The sequence below is a fragment of the Phalangium opilio genome, unplaced genomic scaffold (genome assembly GCF_054372755.1).
Source record: "Phalangium opilio isolate 3A_F unplaced genomic scaffold, DU_Popi_V2 ptg000061l_1, whole genome shotgun sequence".
In the NCBI taxonomy this organism is placed as follows: Eukaryota; Metazoa; Arthropoda; class Arachnida; order Opiliones; family Phalangiidae; genus Phalangium; species Phalangium opilio.
This window is the reverse complement of record NW_028324178.1, coordinates 1,330,898-1,354,530: the sequence shown is the minus strand read 5'-3', so window position 1 is coordinate 1,354,530 and position 23,633 is coordinate 1,330,898. Positions and strand designations below refer to the sequence as shown.

Sequence of the window (23,633 nt, the reverse complement as noted above, 5' to 3'; positions counted from 1 at the left end):
CTATTTGAGTAGGATGAATTATTTATAAAGTGAGTTGAGGTTATGTAAAAATTTGAAATTAATTATGTGATAGGGATTAATTATTTAGTCAAGGAACTTGGACAATATATATTGGTCAACTATTTAGAATCAGATACGAAACTATAGTGAAGTCCGTTTAAAATGAGACGGAAAGAATTTTGGGGATAATTAGTCCCGACAATAAAATAAATTTGGGGGAAAAAAGAATTCATTATTAATTGAGTGGAATAAAATGATCGCATTTTAAGTATTTACACGGAATAAATCATAGTACAGGGAGTTTATGGAACTATTTGAAGAAAATTAACAGTAATTCAATTACAATGGGAAAAAAAAAGAATAAGGAAGTCTAAGGTTATGTGAATAACATATACAGGGGATACGAAACTTTAGTTAAATATTTCTTAAAGAATAAGAAAGAATTAAGGGAAGCTTTACGCGACAATATAGTTAATTTTAAAACATCACTTGAAAATTTTGAATGAATTATTAAGTCAATGGAGGAAAATTATCGCGTGTAAAGGTATTAATAGGGAGTTAGGTAACATAAATTTAAGTCATTGTCAATGTCAACGGATTGATGTAAGAGGATCACTGAAGATATCAAAATGCGAAGGCATGCTGTTGCACGCAACCTGCATTTGTATCATTGGGTTTATTGAAAAACGGGGAACGTAAAACGTACAATTAGTCCTAAGATTTTTAGGCACAGAGAAGGCGAGTTTTTGGAGGAGAGAGCTAGATGGGATTCTGTTATTTAGAAGTTTGTGAACGAATCTGACCCTCGAGATTTGCAAGTAATGGGTGAAGTTAGGAATGTTTAAGGTACTAAGTAGGCCCTGATAATCATACGGCAGAGTTGATAAGAAGAAAGTATGGCAAAACTCCACAAATTTTCTTTGCACCCTTTCAATTTTTTCCAAAAGATAATTTGAGCATCCCCCCCAAACGATACACCCGTAGAAGGCTCGAGAACGTACCAAGGTAAGATAAAGTAGTCGGAAATGGTAGAGGGAATTCAGTGGTTTGGTGAGCTTACGGGCAACAGCGAGGGTCCTACGGCACTTACTAAACTGGTTATTTACGTGTTCCCGGAAGTAAAGAGCGGAGTCAAATAGTACGCCCAGGTCTCGCACCAGGGTTTTACGAAGAATCGCTGAGCGCTCGATCGTATAGGAAGTATTTATGATACGACAAACGCGCCTGGTGAATGAGACGTGGACTGACTTTTTGGGGTTAATAGGCAGGTTGTTTTGCGCGCACCACCTAGAGATAGCGTTGAGGTCGTTCTGGAGGAGAGCGGTGTCTGCTAGGGAATTAATGCTTTTACAAAGTTTATTGTCATCCGCGAGTTGGAGGAGGAAGGAATGCTGAACCACAAATTGAAGGTCGTATAAATAAATATTAAAGAGCAAAGGACCCAAGGATGACCCTTGAGGGACTCCACATGTGACTGGGTAAGAATAGTTCGTGATAACCCCGTTACATTTAATTTTGTTAATTCTGCCCGTTAGGTAGCTACTTAACCAACCTAGTAAGCCAACCGAGACTCCCATAGAAGATAATTTCGCTAGCAAGAGTGAATGTGATACCCTATCAAAGGCTTTCGCCAGATCGAGGTAAACGGTGTCAATTTGTCCACGAGCTTCAACCACGGGAGAGACAAAATTCATGAAGGTCGTTAGGTTGGTGTCCACACCTTTGCCAGGGATAAAACCATGTTGACACTCATTAGGGAAAGTACCGAACCAACGTTGTAGACTAGAGTGGATGAGTTTGTCAAAAATTTTAGCCAAGACGCAAAGGAGGGAGATCGGCCTATAATTGACTGGGTCGCAAGCTGAGCCGTTTTTGTAAATCGGGACGATCAAAGCTTTTTTCCAGGAGGCTGGGAAGTATTGCTTTTTCAGTGACAGATTAAAAATGTACTCAAGAGGCTTAAGCAATATTTCGTGGCAGCCCTTGATGATAAAAGCCGGAATACCATCATCCCCCGTGGTAAATTTCGCGGGCATTTGTTTAATGGCTGAGTATATTTCTGACTGTGATAGAACTGGGAGTGAGAAGTTGACTGGCATTAGCGAAGGGGGAGCGCAATAGTTTCCAAGCTGACCGTCATCAACCGCAATCTTAGAAAATACATTCCCGAAAATAACGGACAGTTTTTCAGGGTCCGTAATTAGGTCCTTGCCTGACTTTAGCGAGATGGTGTGATTGTCTGATTTTAAGTTACCCCCCACTAAACTCCAAAACTTTTTGGGGTGAGTACGAGCCTCGTTGCAAACATTAGCGGCATGAGTCTTTTTGTCCCGAGTTGTAAGAAGCCGAACCAAGGCACGGTGTTTCTTAAAGGCAACGAAGTCCGAGTGCACCCCCGTCCGTTTGTGTTTTTTATAGAAGTACCTTTTTTGTCTAATGTGGAGTATTAACTCCTTGGAGAAAAAGTGAGGAAATGACGGTTTACCCCGTGGACGTTTTCGTGGTATGAACCTAGTCATGAGGCTTTGAATGAAACCTGTCAGCAGGGTCACGCAGTAATCAACATCTTCCGAGGAGTAAATTCCTTCCCAGTCACATTCTTTAAGAGCGTTATAAAAGCCAACGAAGTCACCCTTATCGTACTGAAACACAGAAGTAATTGGTGGGATAAATTTTAACAGTGAGTAGGGATAACTAATCGTAAAAGGGGGGTGATATTCATCAATTGGAACGAGTGGATCCCGTAAGTGATCTAAAAATAATCCGTTGACATTAGACAAGCACAGATCTAACAAATTATTACTAACATTTTTGAAAGTATTATGCTGATGCAGGTTCATAGAATAGCAAATTTCAAAAATGTGTTGGGCTTTCTTTGCAACTGGGGAGGTACACCATTGCGTAGTGAAAAAGTCCCAGTTAATTCCGGGAAGGTTAAAATCTCCTAAGAGAATTATGTCCCCTTGGAAGTCACGAAGAGAGTTGATAACACAACGCGAATAAAGTTCATATTGTTGGTCATTGATCGTGGGTCTAAAATAACCACAACCTATGAGAAGAGCGGTCGAAGAAGAAGTTTTAAGTTCAATGAATACACATTCGTCCACCATTTCCAGATCTCTGCGCCGACTTGCCATGAACTCACTCCTCACTGCGAGCAGAGAGCCACCACCACGAACACTCTGGTAATGAGGATCAGGGCGATCCGCGCGAAACACTTGATAAGAGTTTGGAAAAAAGTCATTATTGAAATGTTCCTGATTAAGCCAGGTTTCAGTTATTGCAAGAACATCAACGTCCAAAGAAACAACACTTTTAAAGAATTCCCGAGATTTGGTACGTAAGCCGCGAACGTTTTGATAAGCAATAGACAATTCTCCCATGACGCTATTGGTTCGTGGGAGGTGGAAGCTCAGAGCTGTGTTTATAACTGTCACGAAGTGGCCCACCAAATTCAGCGAGTATACAATCAACCGGCCAGAGGTCAGGATCCGATAGTCGTGAAAATTCGTCATCATCCGAGCAAGTGACGTAGAAGGAGGAGTGAGAAGCGTTGGGATTTTTGGGCCGAAGACGGATACAGATGGCAGATTTGATACCTTCTTCCTCGACAAGGGTATTACGTAGGTCACAAGAGAGCAATTCTGGATCAAGCCAGCTAACGAACAAAGCTTTACGTTGTCGCCGTGGTTCCCGACTTGCAGCCTTAATTTTTGAATAATAATAATAATAATAATAATAATAATAATAATAATAATAATAATAATAATAATAATAATAATAATAATAATAATAATAATAATAATAATAATAATAATAATAATAATAATAATAATAATAATAATAATAATAATAATAATAATAATAATAATAATAATGAAATGAAATGAAATGAAAAGATTGTTTATTGTGTATACAAAAAACCGCGAGGGTTCACGAGAATATACACATAGGGCTTATACAAGTTACATACAGTGCAGTACAATGAAAAGAAAAAAATGGCAATAGTGCCGAGACATAACTACATACTTTGTTAAAATAGTTTACTTTGTTACATAATAGTTTGTTATTTCAAAATTGTATAATAGATATCAACATATGTTATATTTATTTATCGAATATCTTTATAATGCATGCAAAACAAGTCGAAAGTGCTACCAAAAGAATTATAATGTCGTTGCATACGTTGCATGGGATCGAGTTTGCGGTTCTTGACATAAAACGTCTGAGTCCGTCGCAGACTTTTAGGGACTAGAAAATTTAGTTTGACTAATAATGCACTCAATGGTATAATATTACGAACTAACTTGAATAAAAATTTAACATCGTTAATTTTCATGGTGTATTCCAAAGACTTAAGGTTTAGTTCATTTAAAAGAGATTCGTAAATATATGGTAAATGACTTAGAAAAAAACTATGAACGTACTCGATAAACTTTCTTTGTATTCCTTCTATTCGATAGAGAAGGTACAGACTACACCCTCCCCATACCAGAGAACCATACAGGGCACGAGAGCGCACTAGACTAAGGTACAAAATTCTAAAATGATGTAATGACTTAAGTGAGCGAGATAGTTTATAACAGACAGCTAGCGTCCGCCTACATCGATTTACACAATTGGCTATATGCTCGCGAAAAAATAGTTCCCTATCAAAAATAACTCCCAAGTCATTTACTTGCAATTTTTGCGGAATTACCGCGCCAGCAACACTATATGTGGAATGCACCTCGCGGCAAAACCTTCTTGTGAAAGTCACGTGTATGGACTTGGAAGGGTTGATCGCTAGGTTGTTGCGAGTGCACCAATGGGCAATGGCATGCAAATCTTCCTGTAGCTTCGCAGAATCGTCAGGTGTATTTATAATATGACAAACTTTGTTGTCATCCGCAAATTGGAATAGGGTCCAATGCTTAACCGAGGATTGCAAGTCATACAGATATATATTAAAAAGCAATGGTCCTAGCGAGGATCCTTGCGGTACCCCGCAATTCACCCTATAAGACACATCTGAAAGTTGACCGTTACATTTTAACACATTAACACGGTCTGATAAATAGCTGCGTAACCAACCAAGAGATTCACTGCCAATGCCCATAAAATGAAGAATAATAATAATAATAATAATAATAATAATAATAATAATAATAATAATAATAATAATAATAATAATAATAATAATAATAATAATAATAATAATAATAATAATAATAATAATAATAATAATAATAATAATAATAATGAAATGAAATGAAATACATTTTTATTGTGCATAAAAAAAGCTACATGAAGCTCACGAGATTATACAATAATAATAATAATAATAATAATAATAATAATAATAATAATAATAATAATAATAATAATAATAATAATAATAATAATAATAATAATAATAATAATAATAATAATAATAATAATAATAATAATAATAATAATAATAATAATAATAATAATAATAATAATAATAATAATAATAATAATAATAATAATAATAATAATAATAATAATAATAATAATAATAATAATAATAATAATAATAATAATAATAATAATAATAATAATAATAATAATAATAATAATAATAATAATAATAATAATAATAATAATAATAATAATAATAATAATAATAATAATAATAATAATAATAATAATAATAATAATAATAATAATAATAATAATAATAATAATAATAATAATAATAATAATAATAATAATAATAATAATAATAATAATAATAATAATAATAATAATAATAATAATAATAATAATAATAATAATAATAATAATAATAATAATAATAATAATAATAATAATAATAATAATAATAATAATAATAATAATAATAATAATAATAATAATAATAATAATAATAATAATAATAATAATAATAATAATAATAATAATAATAATAATAATAATAATAATAATAATAATAATAATAATAATAATAATAATAATAATAATAATAATAATAATAATAATAATAATAATAATAATAATAATAATAATAATAATAATAATAATAATAATAATAATAATAATAATAATAATAATAATAATAATAATAATAATAATAATAATAATAATAATAATAATAATAATAATAATAATAATAATAATAATAATAATAATAATAATAATAATAATAATAATAATAATAATAATAATAATAATAATAATAATAATAATAATAATAATAATAATAATAATAATAATAATAATAATAATAATAATAATAATAATAATAATAATAATAATAATAATAATAATAATAATAATAATAATAATAATAATAATAATAATAATAATAATAATAATAATAATAATAATAATAATAATAATAATAATAATAATAATAATAATAATAATAATAATAATAATAATAATAATAATAATAATAATAATAATAATAATAATAATAATAATAATAATAATAATAATAATAATAATAATAATAATAATAATAATAATAATAATAATAATAATAATAATAATAATAATAATAATAATAATAATAATAATAATAATAATAATAATAATAATAATAATAATAATAATAATAATAATAATAATAATAATAATAATAATAATAATAATAATAATAATAATAATAATAATAATAATAATAATAATAATAATAATAATAATAATAATAATAATAATAATAATAATAATAATAATAATAATAATAATAATAATAATAATAATAATAATAATAATAATAATAATAATAATAATAATAATAATAATAATAATAATAATAATAATAATAATAATAATAATAATAATAATAATAATAATAATAATAATAATAATAATAATAATAATAATAATAATAATAATAATAATAATAATAATAATGAATGAATGAATGAAATGGTTGTTTAATGTGCATAAAAAAAGCCTAATGGCTCACGAGATTATACACAGATAGAAATATACAAAAAAATCCAATATAGTCACAGAAGAAGTTGATTTCGAGATCTAGTGTAGTATGTTAAAAATTAATTAAGCAAGAAGTCCGATATACTAATTGGAAGCCAATTAAATCAAATTAATTTAGTGTATCATAGTAGAAAGCAAGTATTTAAATTTAGGAAGTTAAATTAGGCCATGATAAGGGTGTAGTCAAGGGCCAAAATATAAATGAAAGTTTAATGTTAAAGCCAATAATGCCGATTAAGCCTCGTCCATGGCATGTCCACAAAGTTCTGAAGGATGCTTCTGTTTATCAAGTAATTTCCCATAAAAGGTCTTTATAACCGAGCCCGAAGGCCAAATGGCAGGGTTACACAAATTGGAGAAGTCCTTGGCGTCACAACTGACGTAAAAAGAAGTATGATCTGCGTCCGGGGTTTTGGGTTGGAGCCTGATGCATGACGTTGAAGAGATGCCAAAGTCCTCAATGAGCACCGTTTGTAGGTCCTGCGAAAGTAAGTTCGCCTCTAATCTGCTAACGAATATAGCCTTTCGAGAAGGCCTGCGATCGTCGATCTTCCTGGTAACACCTTTAATCCGTGAGTTAACCAAGGTTCCAAAGTGAGTCCTACTGGTTCGGTTTTTAGAACCAGGTCCAGCAGGCTGGGTTCGCGTCTTCGTGACGGCAGGCTGAGATGCAGCAGCGGTTTCAAGAACAGTGGCATGAGACCGTGGCGAGTGGAAATCACTAGATTCGGGTGAAAATGTTGCCAACTGGGACTGGGACAAGGTCCGATGAGCATCGCCATCCGTCAAAGCGAATAATAATAATAATAATAATAATAATAATAATAATAATAATAATAATAATAATAATAATAATAATAATAATAATAATAATAATAATAATGAATGAATGAAATTGATGTTTATTGTGCATAAAAAAAACTATACAAGTAGTTCACTAGATTATGCACAGTAGAGTGTTGAATACAATTACAGGATATTTACATTTTTACATAATAATTACAAAAACTATGTCGGCTAACAGATTTGTTTAAGTTTCATTGAAAAGATATCGAACTGGTTAGAAAAATTGTTATAAGTTTTTTGCATACGATAGATTGGATTTAGATCTTTACAAGGCACATGAAAAGTTACGTTTTTACGAAGACGAAGGGGAACCAAAAAGTTTAGGTTAGCAAGTAGCTCACTCAATGTAATTTGATCATGAATTAATTTATGCAGGAATTTAATGTCTATCATTGATAAGTGATAGTCTATGGACGGAAGGCCCAAGTGATTTAATAAATTAAGATAGTCGTAATCTAGATTACGCAAGAAGAATGTATGGACATATGAAACAAATTTACGCTGAACGGCCTCTATGCATTTCCGTAGGTAAGTACTACAGCCACTCCAAGCTATCGAACCGTATACAAGACGTGAGCGGACAAGACTGAGGTAGAGCAGTCGGAAGTGTTTAAGGGATTTGAGGGGCCTACATAGTTTTAAAGCCACTCCCAATGTCCTACGGCAACGATTTACGGTACAGGTTACCTGCTCCCGAAAAAGCAAGGCACTGTCGAATAGATTTACGGTACAGGTTACCTGCTCCCGAAAAAGCAAGGCACTGTCGAATATAACACCGAGGTCGGTTACCCTTAACACTCGAGGAATGGGAGAGTTCCCAACCTTATAAAGAAAGCATATTTTTCTACCTATGCGCCTAGTGAAAGCGACCTGTTGGGACTTAGTAGGATTGACAGGCAAATTATGCCTGTCGCACCACGCCGTTATTACGTTTAAATCAGCTTGGAGAGCCGCGCAGTCATCAGAGGAATTAAATATTTTACAGACCTTATGGTCATCCGCAAAGGCTATTAATGTTGAGTATTTAATTAAATATTGCAATTCGTATACGTATAAGTTAAATAACAAAGTGAGTGCACCATTACACTTAATACGGTTAATTCTTTGGTGTAAATAGGAACTAAACCAACCAAGAAGCTCACCGCCAACACCCAATATGCGCATTTTATCCAGTAAATAGTCATGGGAAACACGATCAAAAGCCTTGGCCAAGTCGAGATATATGACATCGACTTGACCACGACTTTCGACCTCCGGTGCCACGTAGTCCATGAATGCCGCATGGTTCGTGTCAACACTCCTTCCCGGTACGAAACCATGCTGACAATCATTTGGAAAGGTATTAAACCACTCCTGTAATTTAGTATGTACAAGCATATCGAATAGCTTGGCAAGTGTGGATAATAAAGATATGGGACGATAATTTTTAACGTCACAAGCTGCGCCAGATTTAAATACAGGGGTAACCGCCGCTTCTTTCCAAATGGTAGGGAATGTCTGTTTCGTTATAGATAAGTTATAAATATGGGCAAGCGGCTGTAGTAAGAGGTCATGGCAACCTTTTAAAATAAAGGCTGGTATACCATCCGTGCCGGTGGACTTTTTGTTGGGGAGTTTGGTAATAGCACTATTAATGTCGTTATGCGCAAAAAACATCGAGGATAATGCGTTATGCCTGATAGAAGATGAGTCATAATCATAGCGACTATTGAATGGAGTACTATTTACCGATATTCGAGAGAAATGGTCCCCGAAATGAGATGCAAGCAATAATAATAATAATAATAATAATAATAATAATAATAATAAAAAGCTTTTATTAGGATATACCTTTAAGTCTGACCTTCTTTACAAAGCTGTCCTGTAGTTTAAATTATTTTACACTTCAATATTTATATTCATTTAAAATCATTTTACACTTCAATATTTATAGTCATTTAAAATTATTTTTCACTTTAAAAATTTTTAAATTAATTATCTTTAAATCATATCTTGTTTTATGTATTGGTTAAGCCTGTTTTTAAAAACATTTATAGACGTTTCTATTTTGATGTCCATCGGTAAATCATTCCACAGTTTGATTCCCATATGTTTGGCACTCTAGTTGCGTAGTCTCGTCGGAAAAGCTTCTATATAAAAGTTTGTATTGTTTATCCCTTTGTTCAGCGGAAACCATTGTTGTACAAATCCTGGGTAGTCATTAGTTTTAATTTTGTACATAAATGTCAATAAATCATGTAGGTAATTTGGTGCACAGTGCCTATATCTGCTACTAATTTGGCGTCAGTAAGAGACGCATATTTTTGAGTCTTGGCAACAAATTTTATACATAGTTTATATAGGCTTTCTAGCTTTGCTAGATTTGTTTTTGAACTGCTTTGATAAAATATACCTCCATATTGCAGCACTGATTTTATGCATGCTTGAAATATTATTCGTATGGTGTCAACTTCTAAGAAGTTTTGAATGGGTTTAATCATCCATATTCGAGTTTGCACTTTGTTAATGACATAGTTAACGTTTTCTGACCACGTCAGTAAGTCGTTAATCCAGAGGCCCAAGTACTTGTAGCTGGAGACTCGTTTTATTGTATCATTGTGCAAGGTTAAGACATTTGTTGCCATCTGTCTTATTTTTCGATCCGGTGAGATGAGCATAAATTTGGTTTTCTCCACATTTAAGATTAAACCTTTAGATTTCAGTTTATCCTTAATTCTTTGTAAATCTCCCTCTATGTCTGTAATCAATTGTTCCAAGTTTTTTCCACCAGTAATAATTGCAGTATCGTCCACGTATTCATTTGCGACAGACTTTAAAAGTGCTTCATGCATTCTAGAGGTGTAGATGTTAAACATCAACGGCCCCAAGACACTCCCTTGGGGTACTCCATGTTTGATGCTTTGACTCTCTGAATAGCACCCATTGTTATATACCATTTGCTTTCTACTACTCAAATAGGATTCAAGCCATTTGTATACGTTTACAAAGATTCCTCCATTTTTAAGATCTTTAAGAGGGAAATCATACTGGACGGTGTCAAAAGCTTCTGACAGATCAAGAAAGATTGTGATGACATAGTTTCCATTATTTAGTTGTTGAAGTATTGTTTCATATACATTGAATATACACGTTGTAGTTGAGTGATGCTTGCGGAACCCAGATTGTAGGGTATGCAGCATATTTTGTTCCTCAACATGCCTGTATATGTCGTTGTACGCAAGTCTTTCACATATAATAGATAAGGTTGGCAGCACTGATATTGGTCTGTAGTTCTTTGGCTCATGATCATTTCCAATTTTAAAAACTGGGATAATTTTTGCTGTTTTCCATTGTTTTGGAAAGATCCCTGTAGTGAAGGATAGGTTAATTATTTTTGCCAGAGTTTTAGATATTATGGCTGCAAGTCCCTTTAGGATGGCAGGTGCAAGATCGTCTATGCCGGTGGCTTTATTTATTTTTAACTTCTTAAGCATGTTAAAAATTTTGTCTTCCGTAACTGGAGTAAATTCGTCCAATGTTATACTGGGGATGTCAATCTGATACTGTTGTTGTATGTATGGGGTGGCGTAGCGGTTAGCGCTTTCGCCTCGCAGCAAGAGGATCCCGGGTTCGATCCCGGACTGTGGCACTGGGTGAAAATCTGGGAACAAATCCTTCTGCGTAGAGTTTGCAAGTTCTCTCCCCGCTTGTCAAAGGAGTTTTCCTCCGCGGTCTAACCCGGTTTCTCCTTTCCATCAAAACTTGCAGAGGTTAACGGTAATAGTTAGTATAGGGCGCTGTCGGTTAGCTGTGGCATAGGGGCTAGCCACCATCCCTCTATGCATTGTAAAGGGACCCACCTGTAAACAAGCCAAAGGCTTAGTGTGGAAATCCCTTCATAGGCAGAGCTTAGATTATTATTATTATTATTATTATTCCTCTGTTGTTCTTTAAGTAGTTGGTCCACTTTGTTTATGAAATAATTGTTTAGAATGTTTGCGAATCCTCACTTATTTCAGATCTATACTCCATTTTTGTTATTGTTTTGCTATTCTTAGATTTAAGCTAAGGCTTTATTGTTTTCCAGACATTGGCTGTATTATTTCTTTTGCCTATCTTGTTTTTAAAATAATTCCTTTTTTCTGTACATCTTAATTTATTTACAGCATTTCTTTGAATTCTATACAGGTTTTGATACATTTCTTTATTCTGCGAGATTCTTATCTTCGTTTTGTATTTGTCGCGATGATGCATTTGGTGTTTGATAGTTGAATTTAGCCAAGGGGCATTTTTTTAACGATAAAGTTTTACCATAATTTGTAATTAGATTTTAATCAGTTGTATCGAATAAACATTAAGTGTATCAACCGGCAGTTAATTACATTATTCGAGAACACAACAGAATGGCGACGGAGGCGAGATTCGAACTCGCGCGGGCAGAGCCCAATGGATTAGCATTCTCAAAAAGATCAAAAAGGCAATCGACTGTCAGCAAAGAAGACCGATAACAAGAAGCGGTGGGACACCAGACCATCTCCTGATCTCAGCAAGTGTATAAGATGTGCGAGTCCTGACCACTACACCCGGAACTGTCCTTACGCCAATGCAAAATGCTCGAAATGTGATCGGATCGGACACCTGGCCCTGGCGTGTTTACGTCCACCGGATAAACCGGTAACGAGGGACAATCCAAGGAAATCGCATCAAGCTAACTTTGTTCAGACGGGAAACCATGATGAGTCAGTTCAGATTCACCATTTCGCCGAATACGACGTAGACGTTTGCCAGATCCGGGAGCGACCGGGAAATTCAGGTCAAGTGTCACACATTAGAGAGGCCAAATCACGGGATCATGGAACAGACCTGCAAAAATCATCATGGACTGTCAACGTCGTACAAAACAGGATCGGAAACAGAGAGGAAGTACCACCACCCGACACCATAATCCTGGGTGTAAATGGGACGGACGTCACATTTCAAGTCGATAATGGCGCGGGACACACCATGATAACCCAGGCAGAGTTTCAGCGACTTGTCCCTACCACTCAAGTCACACAATTTTCCCGAAAACTGGAGTCGTACACGGGGAACGAAGTGAAAGTCGTTGGAATAACAGAAGTCCGAGTCAAGTTTGGCGTGGAAGAGGAGACGCTCCCGATGCTGATTGTGGACACGAATGGACCGAATCTGTGTGGCCGAAAATGGCCCCCTTCGAAGCTAAACATACTGCCATCCATCCGATCACCTCGCAGAATGCCAATTCACGCAATCCAGGACGAGCCAAACATAGAGAGGATACTCGAGAAACATTCCGAGCTCTTCACACCTGGGCTGGGGAAAGTCAAGAATATCGAAGCCCATCTGCACGTAAAACCAGAAGCCAAGCCGAAGTTTTGTAAAGCACGCACAATCCCATACGCTCGCAAAGACGCCGTCGAAAAAGAACTTCGTCGGATGGAAGCAGAAGGAATCATCGAGAAGATAGACTACTCAGCATATGCATCTCCGATTGTAACCGTTCAAAAACCAAACGGCGGGATAAGAATCTGCGCGGACTTCAAATCCACTCTCAACCCGATGCTGAATATTGACACTTACCCGCTCCCAAGGGCCGAAGAAATATTCGCTACTCTGGCCGGTTGCCGATTCTTTTCCAAGCTAGATCTGAAGGAAGCGTATAATCAGATACAGTTAGACGAGGAATCCAGAAAATACGCCGTAATAAACACCACACTGGGATTATTCCGCTTCAACCGCCGCCCCTTTGGCGTAGCAGTTTCGACAAATCTTCCCATATGCCGGACACTTAGTTCGCTCATGGGCCTTATGACAGAACCGGCAGTCTTGTACGAGGATAGAACGACTGTGTCTGTCCTGGTCGTAGCGACTGCTCTTGGTCGTAGACGGTTGATGTCGGGACCCTTTCGTCGGTGGTCGCTCTTTGTGACTAAGCTTACGACCGTGTCGTGTGATTGCATCGACGTTCTCCTCCTTGGGTACTACAGTTCCATCGGACCAGCTTCGCATCTGCTGCGCCATTGTTTCTGTCGCCTGACATACTTGAACCGCCCGAGTGAGTGTGAGGTTTACCTCTGCCAGCAATGTACGTCTCACTTTCTGATCAGTGATGCCGTTTACTACTTGATCCCGGATGAGAGATTCTTCTAAATTTCCGAAATTACAGGATTTGACCTTGAGTCTCAAGTCGCCGACGAACTGGGTGATGCCTTCGCCCGGCTTTTGCATCCGACTGCGAAAGATGAACCGCTCGTAGGTTTCATTTTTCCTTGGAGTGCAGTACGTTTCGAACTTCGCTAGCGTGTTCGTATAAGTCTTCCGATCGTTACCATCCTCCCCTCAGAATGTGAATGTGTTAAAAACGTCGATGGCTTCCTGACCGGCGATGTGCAGGAACAGGGAGAGTTTCTGTGTGTCGCGACGGCCGTCCCCGGAGGCTATTGCAGCTTCGAACAACTCAAACCGTTGTCGAAAGTCCCGCCACAACTTGTCGGCGTTCCCAGTGAACGAGAGTTCCGGTGAAGCTTTCAGTCCGTCCATAGGTGAGCGAATAGGTGTCTATTCTGACACCATGTACTGTTTCCCTAAGCTACTGTGAAGCTAGTCCTAACATAGCAAAGACTCAGGTTGTTGTTAGATAAAACTCATGTTTATTAGTCCGCAACCCAGACAACTCTGCTAGATGTTTATTACATTCGTCGTAAAGAAACCTCGCATAGATTATACGATAGGTCAAAGTGTACAAAGATAAGATTAATATTAATTGTTTTTTTAACATGATTGGCTTAAAAATAATGAAGATGATTTTTAACTATCAATACAGAGAGAGACTCCCTTCTCTAGGAATCTTCCCTCTAACCATAGTAGGTTTCCTTCTAAAGAAGGTAAATTCTTCTTCAGAGCAAGCGCCTTCTTTTCCAAAGAAGAAAAAAATTTCTTCTACGGAGGGTAACCTACAGTTGAGAAGGGTGCACACCACTTCCTACCTTAGACCGTCAGCCTCTCTGAGTTACTCACCCCCTTCTCCTCTCCTGCACCTCTACTCTTGGACGGGGAAGAGGACAGAGAAAATTTTTCAAACAGGTTCTGAGAAGGTGAAGCGGGATTTGCCGGTGTCGCCTCTGTGTCGTAGAAGGGAAAGATTGGAAGCGAGAAGAAATCGCGAAAGGCCCACCACTGGTCTGAGGTGACTTTCGTTTCCAAGTTGAGTGGCCGAGTGGTCTAAGGCCCTGGTTTTAGGCACCAGTCTCTTCGGGGGCGTGGGTTCGAATGCCACCCCTACCAGCCTATTTTGTAATATAGGATTAATAATATGAAGCTTTTGTTTATTAGTCAGAGGTGACTTTTTTCCAGTTACAGTGGACGAGTGGTCTAAGGCGTTGGTTTAAGGCACCAATCTCTTCGGGGGCGTGGGTTCGAATCCCACCTCTCTCAACCTATTTTGTTCTCTAGTATTAATAATATGAAGCTTTTGCTTATTAGTCTGAGTTGGTTTTTACTTTCAGGTAGAGTGGCCGAGTGGTCTAAGGCGCCGGTTTTAGGTACTGGTCTTTTCGGTGGCGTGGGTTCGAATCCCACTTCTATCAGCCTATTTTGATTTCTAGGATTAATAATATGAACCTTTGCTTATTGGTCTGAGGTGCTTTTGATTTCAGTTAGAGTGGCCGAGTGGTCTAAGGCGCTAGTTTTAGGCAACAGTCTCTAAAGAGTCGTGGGTACGAGTCCCACCTCTATTAGCCTATTTTGTTTTCTACGATTAATAATATGAAGCTTTTGCTCAATAGTCTGAGGTGACTTCTGTTTCCAGGTAGAGTGGCCGAGTGGTCTAAGGCGTTGGTTTAAGGCACCAATCTCTACGAAGGTGTGGGTTCTAGTCCCAACTCTATCAGCCTATTGCCTCTCCGAGTTACGTATGTCACGGAGAGGTTCCAATTTCGACGTGTCTATCTGTGTGTGTGACTGTCTCTTGTTATTGACTTACACCCCAGGGGACCGCGTTTGCAGTTTGAAAATCGGAGCAAACGTGTTCTCAAATTCCGGACCGCATTGACAGTTCCCGGAAATTTGGAAAATTATATTCCACTTGCAATGGCTATTACTCCATTGCCTGTCTAACAACTCTGATCATTTGTCCACCCCACATGGACAGCAGTCTGTACTTACTGGCTTCTAAACACCGCAATCTTCTATTCTTTGTCCATTCCACATGGACGCCAGTCTGTACATACTGGTTTCTACTCCATCCATTAAGATGCACGCGGCGATCGGCTAGGGTTAAGAGAAACGTCTAGCCTTTCAATGGCGGGGTCTTCCTCCTAAGGTTCACGCAATTGGGATGTTCTTATCTACAGCTGCGATTCGAATTTGAGTAAGGTGAAGCAACAGGAGTTTGCTTCTTCCCGTACAAAAATTTACGGCTGCATTTTGCTGTTATTTAGATTTTTTAGAATCTGCAATATATTGCAAATAAACTGGATTATTCTGGAAAAATACTAGAATAAACCTGAAAAAGGTTCAACTTCAGACAAAGTTAAGATGCATTCCAGAGAGCAATGCAGAACATTTTAGACGTTTTGCAGAAAAAATATCTTCCGTTGGAAAACTCAGTACAGCAGTATACAAAATTTAGCTACTCTAGAGTCATACAATAGCTACCTTACAGCTAGAAAACAGAAGGGAAATAGTAACTACCGTAAGAAATCAGGATGTTTGTAGGCTCATTACAGGTACTGTACCTTCCAGATATATTGTATGCATGTTACAGTCAGAAATTGCTAAGTTTGTAGGATAATGGCAGGCGGGTTTCGGATACTTTTTAGGATAATTGCAGGCGCGTTTCATATACTTTGTAGGAAAATTGCAGGCGCGTTTCAGATACTTTTTTGGATCATTGCAGGCGCGTTTATGATACTTTATTGGATCATGCAGGCGCGTTTCAGATACTTTATTGGATCATTGCAGGCGCGTTTCAGATACTTTGTAGGATAATGGCAGGTGCATTTCCGATTCTTTGTCGGATAATTGCAGGTGTGTTTCGATACTTTGCAGGATCATTGTAGGTGCGTTTCATATTCTTTGTAGGATATTTGCAGATGCGTTTCAGATACTTTGTAGGATAATAGCAGGCGCGTTTCAGATACTTTGTAGGATCATTGCAGTCGCGTTTCAGATACTTTGCAGGGTCATTGCAGCTGCGTTTCAGATACTTCGCAGGATCATTGCAGGTGCATTTCAGATACTCTGTAGGATAATTGCAGGCGCGTTTCAGATTCTTTGCAGGATCATTGCAGACTCTTTTCATATACTTTGTAGGATAATTGCAGGTGCGTTTCAGATACTTTGTAGGATTATGGCAGCCGTGTTTCAGATACTTCGCAGGATCATTGCAGGAGCATTTCAGATACTCTGTAGGATAATTGCAGGTGCGTTTCAGATACTTTGCAGGGTCATTGCAGCCGCGTTTCAGATTCTTTGTAGGATCATTGCAGGTGCGATTTAGATACTTTTTGGAATAATATCAGATGCGTTTCAGATACTTCGCAGGATCATTGCAGGTGCATTTCAGATACTTCGCAGGACCATTGCAGGTGCATTTCAGATACTATGTGGGATAATTGCAGTCGCGTTTCAGAAACTTTACAGGATCATTGCAGGCGCGTTTCAGATACTTTGCAGGATCGTTGAAGGCGCGTTTCAGATACTTTGTAGGATAATTGCAGACGTGTTTCAGATACTTTGTAGGATAATTGGAGACGCATTTCAGATACTTTTTAGGGTAGTTGCATACGCGTTTCAGATGCTTTGCAGGGTCATTGCGGGTTTTCTTATCAATTATTGTGAATCAGTCGCCTTATATATACCCTAAATTTCCAAAAAATTTTAAAGAGGCTTACGCTTGAGTTCAAACGTCAACAATAGCTATGTTTAAAATTATTTTAGGAATAAAGTTCCTTAAAACGATTTAACTAGAATTAAGGTAAATTAATGACGATTAAATTAATAAATATCACTTATATTTTTTTTAATATTTAAAAATAGCCTCTAAATTGTGTCTCGACTTGGAGAGGTTTATTTTGGATTCCCAACTTGTACTCATCCCTTACAAAAATATTAAGCTGTAATTTATCTGAATACACGCTTTCCTGACTTGCTAAAGTAATATCTGAGATGGTCCAACTGTTTAGGTACATGTACAAGTTCTTACCACATCTAGCTAAAAAGGTCTTTTCGTCTATCTAACATCCACAACATACACACTCACAGAAAATAATCGAAAAAGTCTTTAAATTTTGTAGCTAAAAACCGATTACAACTGAAGGGAAGGGTCCCGACAGGCTTGTTTTACGTCTATTCGCAACCAGGAAAACTGCTGTAGACTTATATGAAAGCGCTAAAGTACTTTGGTTCGCAATTTACTTCACATTTCGAGCGCCATGGTGATAGTAAATCTTGTCTTAATCGGTGAAGTTGGACTGCAAAACCGAGTGTATTCAATTCTCGAACTAGCTCTCAGTAAGTCTCTAGCATTACGAAGTATATTGAAATATATCTGATAAACTTTTGATAACTGTATATACAATACTGGCCCTTTTATGATCAAAAATGTTTCAATTTTCTATCTTTTATGGTGGTCTAAATATTTTTAGGATCGAGACGTGACAGTATTAGATCAAAAGATCTTATTGAGATGAATGAGTAAAGCTTTTTTAAGATGCCTTTTTAGGCCTTACCAATTGTTTATTCAAAGTTTAGGAAAATAAAAGCAGTAATATTAATACCTAACAGAAGCAGATAAAAATTTATGGAGCGCTCGAAGTTGACTTCCCGTACAAAAATTTTAAGCTGTAATTCATCTGCATACGCGCTTTTTATCGCTACCACGCAATAACCATTAAGGCTACATTTCTGCAGCTCAAAAAACGGGAAAATTTCACAGCAATTCTAAAACTGCAAATTGACTGCCGTTTCTACATTTTCTGTTTGTTAACTGTCTAGCCTGGCAGAAATATGCAGCGCAATTCTGCAAACGCTATGCAAAAGTAGAAATACCAGCTGTTAGTTTAAAACTGTAATTTGACCGTTTTTATAGATATGTTACAGGTCTGCAAAAGTGATAGAAAAGTAGAAATACAGCTGCTAATTTAAAACTGCAATTTGACCACATTTATAGACATGTTACAGGTCTGCAAAAGTGATGGAAAAGTAGAAATGCAACTGCTAATTTAGAACTGTAATTTGACCATTTTTATAGACATGTTACAGGTCTGCAAAAGTGATAGAAAAATAGAAATCCAGCTGCTTATTTAAAACTGCAATTCTACGACATAAGTTTTGCAGACCTGTATCATGTCTATAAATGAGGTAAAATTACAGTTTTAAATTGGCATCTGGATTTCTACTTTTCCATCACATTTGCAGGCCAGTAACATGTCTATAAATGTGGTCAAGTTGCAGTTTTAAACTAGCAGCTGGTATTTCTACTCAGTAGCGCCGCCAGGATTATTTCTCGCGTAGGCACAGCATGATCTACAGGCCCCCCTCCCTTTTGTTTTGAAAATTTATCATGCATAATTTTTAATGTATTTCAGGATTTTGAGGAATATAATAGATTTAACGATTAGATTTCAGTATTTCCTTTTTTTGTGAGATTATTAAAAGTACGAAGTTTCTGGCAACCGTGTCCTTGCGACCATTCTTATAAATTTAGTCAATAGACCTTTTCACACTTAGAGCGAGGGTGAAAAGGGGGTAAAATTCTCGAGAGGTGAGCATGCGCAGAAAGAATGTTTGTTGCCAGTCGTATTTATGTAACCATTGCTTTTACCTTACTAGTTAGGCATTAGAGTTTATTTTTATAAAACAGTGTTGTATTAATGGTTGTAAAAGTATAAATAAAACTTCCTAGGTGAAATTTTATCTAATTCAATTGATAGACGTAAAATTGGGGTAGTTTATAATATTCTACCACTGCCTTCTCTAATACTAGGCCTTGAAACGTACAACAGAAGCATTTTATATGTGATATTTTGAATTTGCGCTTAGTAACCGTTAGATGGCTCTTTTCTGAGGCGAATTTTCGCGATGACGAAAGTAAATTCGTACTGCGCAGTCTCGCATGACGTCACGTCTTTCGCTTATGGCGGACCAGGAAGGGAAATAAGGATTTTTTAAACTGGACTAAATAACCTGGTCCAGACTCCATGACCATTGACCAGGGCACATCGTCTGCTAACTCTCCTAAGCTCGCTCATTGGGCAATCCAAATCAAACTTAGGTATTTCATTGGCAGTGGCTGTTTTTGATAAAAACTTAAGTGCTGTGATGGGTTGAAATTTCCATGCAGACGCCATTGAGTCATTGACACGTGTCAAAACATACACCAAATTTAAACTAGTATTTTTCGAACTCGGAAACCGTTCAGCATCATGAACCGGTTTATTGACCGGTTTTTGGCTTTCTTTTTCGAGACGAACTTATCAGATTACACTTCGTCGTTGCTAACAATTTCCCATAGTTTTGAATTTTCCGCCAGTTTAAAACCTCAGAAAAGCGACATCTAGCGCCATTTTTGAAATCCTAACTGCCACCCCCCTTTTATTCCTATCGCAAGGCCTAGTATTAGAGAAGGCAGTGATTCTACAGACCAAATTGGGCGCCAAGGCTTACGAGCGTGTTATACGCGGCGCTTTCGGGGCCGGGCACGGCACGGCATCGGCGATGTCCGCCGATGAAGCGTCGATCCCATACGGTCGCCGAGGCTTAGTGAGTTTTAACCAACTATTATCATATCACCGTTTCCGTTAGAACTTAAAAACTTTTTGTTTCTTAACATGGTTTTAATTTTACTCTCTCGGTTTAAATACTAGGCATTTTATTTTAATATTAAATTACGAAACGTTCTAAAACTCGTCCATCGTAGTTTATTTTACGCGTTAACTCCATAGAAGCGTGAAACTCGTGGCAACAAACTTGCAACTGCTCATGCGCGGCCATAAGTGTGAAAAGGTCTATAATTACACTGTCTTGAAGTCTCTTATCAGGGATTATCTTTCGTTTCCGTGAAGCACCTAAAAAGTTACTCTAGTGTAATCTTGGTGTGTTTACAGTTGGAAAATTTTATTCCTCTCCGCGACGCATGCCGCCTACCGTTTTTAGGTTGGGAGGGGAATTTCCAACTCGTGTCCTTTCTAGTTTCTATACAAGAGAGGTGTAACCTGGGGCTGGGGGTCAACGGTCAACACTTTAGCGGGGGGATCTTGTTCTTCAGAATATAAAGAAAACGGGTTTTGAAAATGCTCTCTTGTACACTACAAAAGCATAGTGTAGCGAAAATGTCAAACAGGTGTGAGATGTTGTGTTAGATTTTTACAGATAGAAATATAAACTATAAAAGTGCATAAAGTAATTAAACGCTGTTAAAGTAAGAAATAAAATTTAATTTGAAGGCCTCTATAGGCACGTTCTTAAAAATTTGGAGGCCCCTCAAGTAGGCCAAAATTTACCAACGTTGGCACGTGCCTACCCGTGCCTACTGCTGGCGGCGCGACTGTTTCTACTTTTTCATCACTTTTGCAAACCTGTAACATGTCAATAAATATAGTCAAATTGCAGTTTTAAATTGGCAGCTGGATTTCTACTTTTCCATCACTTTTGCAGATCTGTAACATGTCTATAACTGTGGTCAAATTACAGTTTTAAACTAGCAGCTGTTATTTCTACTTTTGCATCGCGTTTGCAGAATCGCGCTGCATATTTCTGCCAGTACAGACAATTAACAGATAATAAACAGAAAATGTAGAAACGGCAGACAATTTGCAGTTCTGGAATTGTTGTTAAATTTTCGCGTTTTTCGAGCTGCAGAAAATGTAGCCTTAATGTATACCTATTACAGCGTGATAGCGATAAAAAAGCGCGTATGCAGATGAATTACAGCCTAAAAGTTTTGTACGGGTTTTCAAATGTCAATATTAGTCAAGTCTCTCAAGAATGTTTAATTGTTCTTTTTTAAAACGATGTAACGCTCAATAAGACAAACAACTAACGAAGAAAATATTAAATATTAATTATATTTATTTTAATATTTTAGATAATCTTCTTTTAGTATTTAAGATAATCTTGTGTCTCAACTCAAAATTAACACGGAATGAAATAAAAAACTGTCTGTGTGTGTCCGTCCGTAGTTACACTAGTGCGCTGCGTTAGAAGTTTGCCTTGTGTTGATGTGCAAAGAAATCCTACAAAAACCTTAATATCTCCATTTTTCGTAATATTAAGTGAATATATGGAAATATTTTTCGTAATTTCGCTTCCTTTAGTAGTTATGTAGGTTTAAAGCTATGTTCCATTTTGATTTTCCAAGGACATTTTTTAATATTGTTATTTGAAATGGCTGTTTATATATTATTTAAGCTATACTATATATGTATATAGAATATTCCTTGCTTTAATGATTACAAAAAGAACGCTTAGGCCTAGATTCTGGCAGTTAAATAGAGTATTGACCGTAATAGGCCAAGTGAAATAAAACGTAAATATAAGGGCCGAGTTGAAATAAATGTGGGTTCTCGTGTAACACTATATTATGAGATAACAACAGTTTCCACTCTAATGAGCGTAAACAGTTCGTCTTTCATAATACTGGAAATCAACCACAAAATGTATAATGCAACACAATGAAAAAGGATTAAAGCTCATATAACTTTAATCTTTTGAGTGTGAATATAAAAAAAATTAGGCCGTTGCTTTTCTTGCCTGCTTCTTAGGCCGAAATAGACTTTCTTCCAGAGCTGTGCTAATTAGCTGACAACTAATTGAATTAGAATTAGCAATTTGGGAAATATTTATGAACTAATTAAATACCAATTAGCAATTAGACATAGAAACTAATTCAATTCAATTAGAAATTAGACATTTATTTATCAAACTAATTAATTAGAATTACTATTTTCTAATTAAGGTAAAAAAGAAACCATAAGTAAACATAAAAGTTTAAAAGTGCCCATGGATTTAGTACTTTGGTAATGCAAAGTTTAATCTTTCAATGCCATTGAAAAACGGGTACGGAAGCCAAGAATTATTCTCGAAAAATGAGACGAGCCTCGAGCCTTCCGTCATGTTAAAATTTGTCTCATTTCTTCATTTTCTTGCCACAGTTCCTATAATGGACTCCTGAGTAGTAAATACATGCGCACTGCTTTTAATTCGAGTAGGTAAAGCAGTCGAAATTTCGAAATGCGGCAGTTGCGAACTACAAAATATTCTCTCCTATTTGAGGAGCTGAAAAATTTAAAGTGGCACTAAGGCTTCCTCATTGATATAATAAGGCTTTTTCTTATTCAAATAGATGAATCATGAATTATTTCCTCGATTTTTTACAACAAATTGGCGTAAAAGATTAATTGAAAATCCAATTGGCTAATTAGTTAATCCTAAATCTAATTAAATTTTAATTAGATAATTACCTTTCCGATTAATACTAATTAATTAGAATTACTTCTCAATTAGCACTAAGGTAATTAAAATTCAATTACCATTTTCAATTAGTAAATGTTGCTTATTAATTAGAAATTCAATTAGCTAACTAATTAATTAGCACAGCTCTGAGAAAGGGAATATTGAGGTTCTGTATGATTTCTTAACACATCAACACAAGGCTAACTGCTAACGCGACGCACTAGTGTAACAATGGACGGACCGTTAATGTCCCTTCATTACAGACACGAAAATTAAAACCCTAAGTTTTCTTCACCTCAGGTGTCAATTATTTACTTCATGGTTCACTAAGCCTAATGCGGATAATAATTGATTTAACCCCATAGAGTCCAGGCCTTAGCTTTCTTCTC

The 23,633-nt window shown here is 36.1% G+C and overlaps 1 non-coding gene across 1 annotated transcript; it reads left to right on the top strand.

Moving 5' to 3' along the window:
• Positions 1 to 15,295: 15,295 nt before the first annotated feature.
• On the top strand, positions 15,296 to 15,377 carry TRNAL-UAG (transfer RNA leucine (anticodon UAG)). The gene is given in 2 exon segments: positions 15,296 to 15,333; positions 15,343 to 15,377. It is a non-coding gene; the product is annotated as a tRNA-Leu (tRNA).
• The last annotated feature ends 8,256 nt before the right edge of the window (positions 15,378 to 23,633 follow it).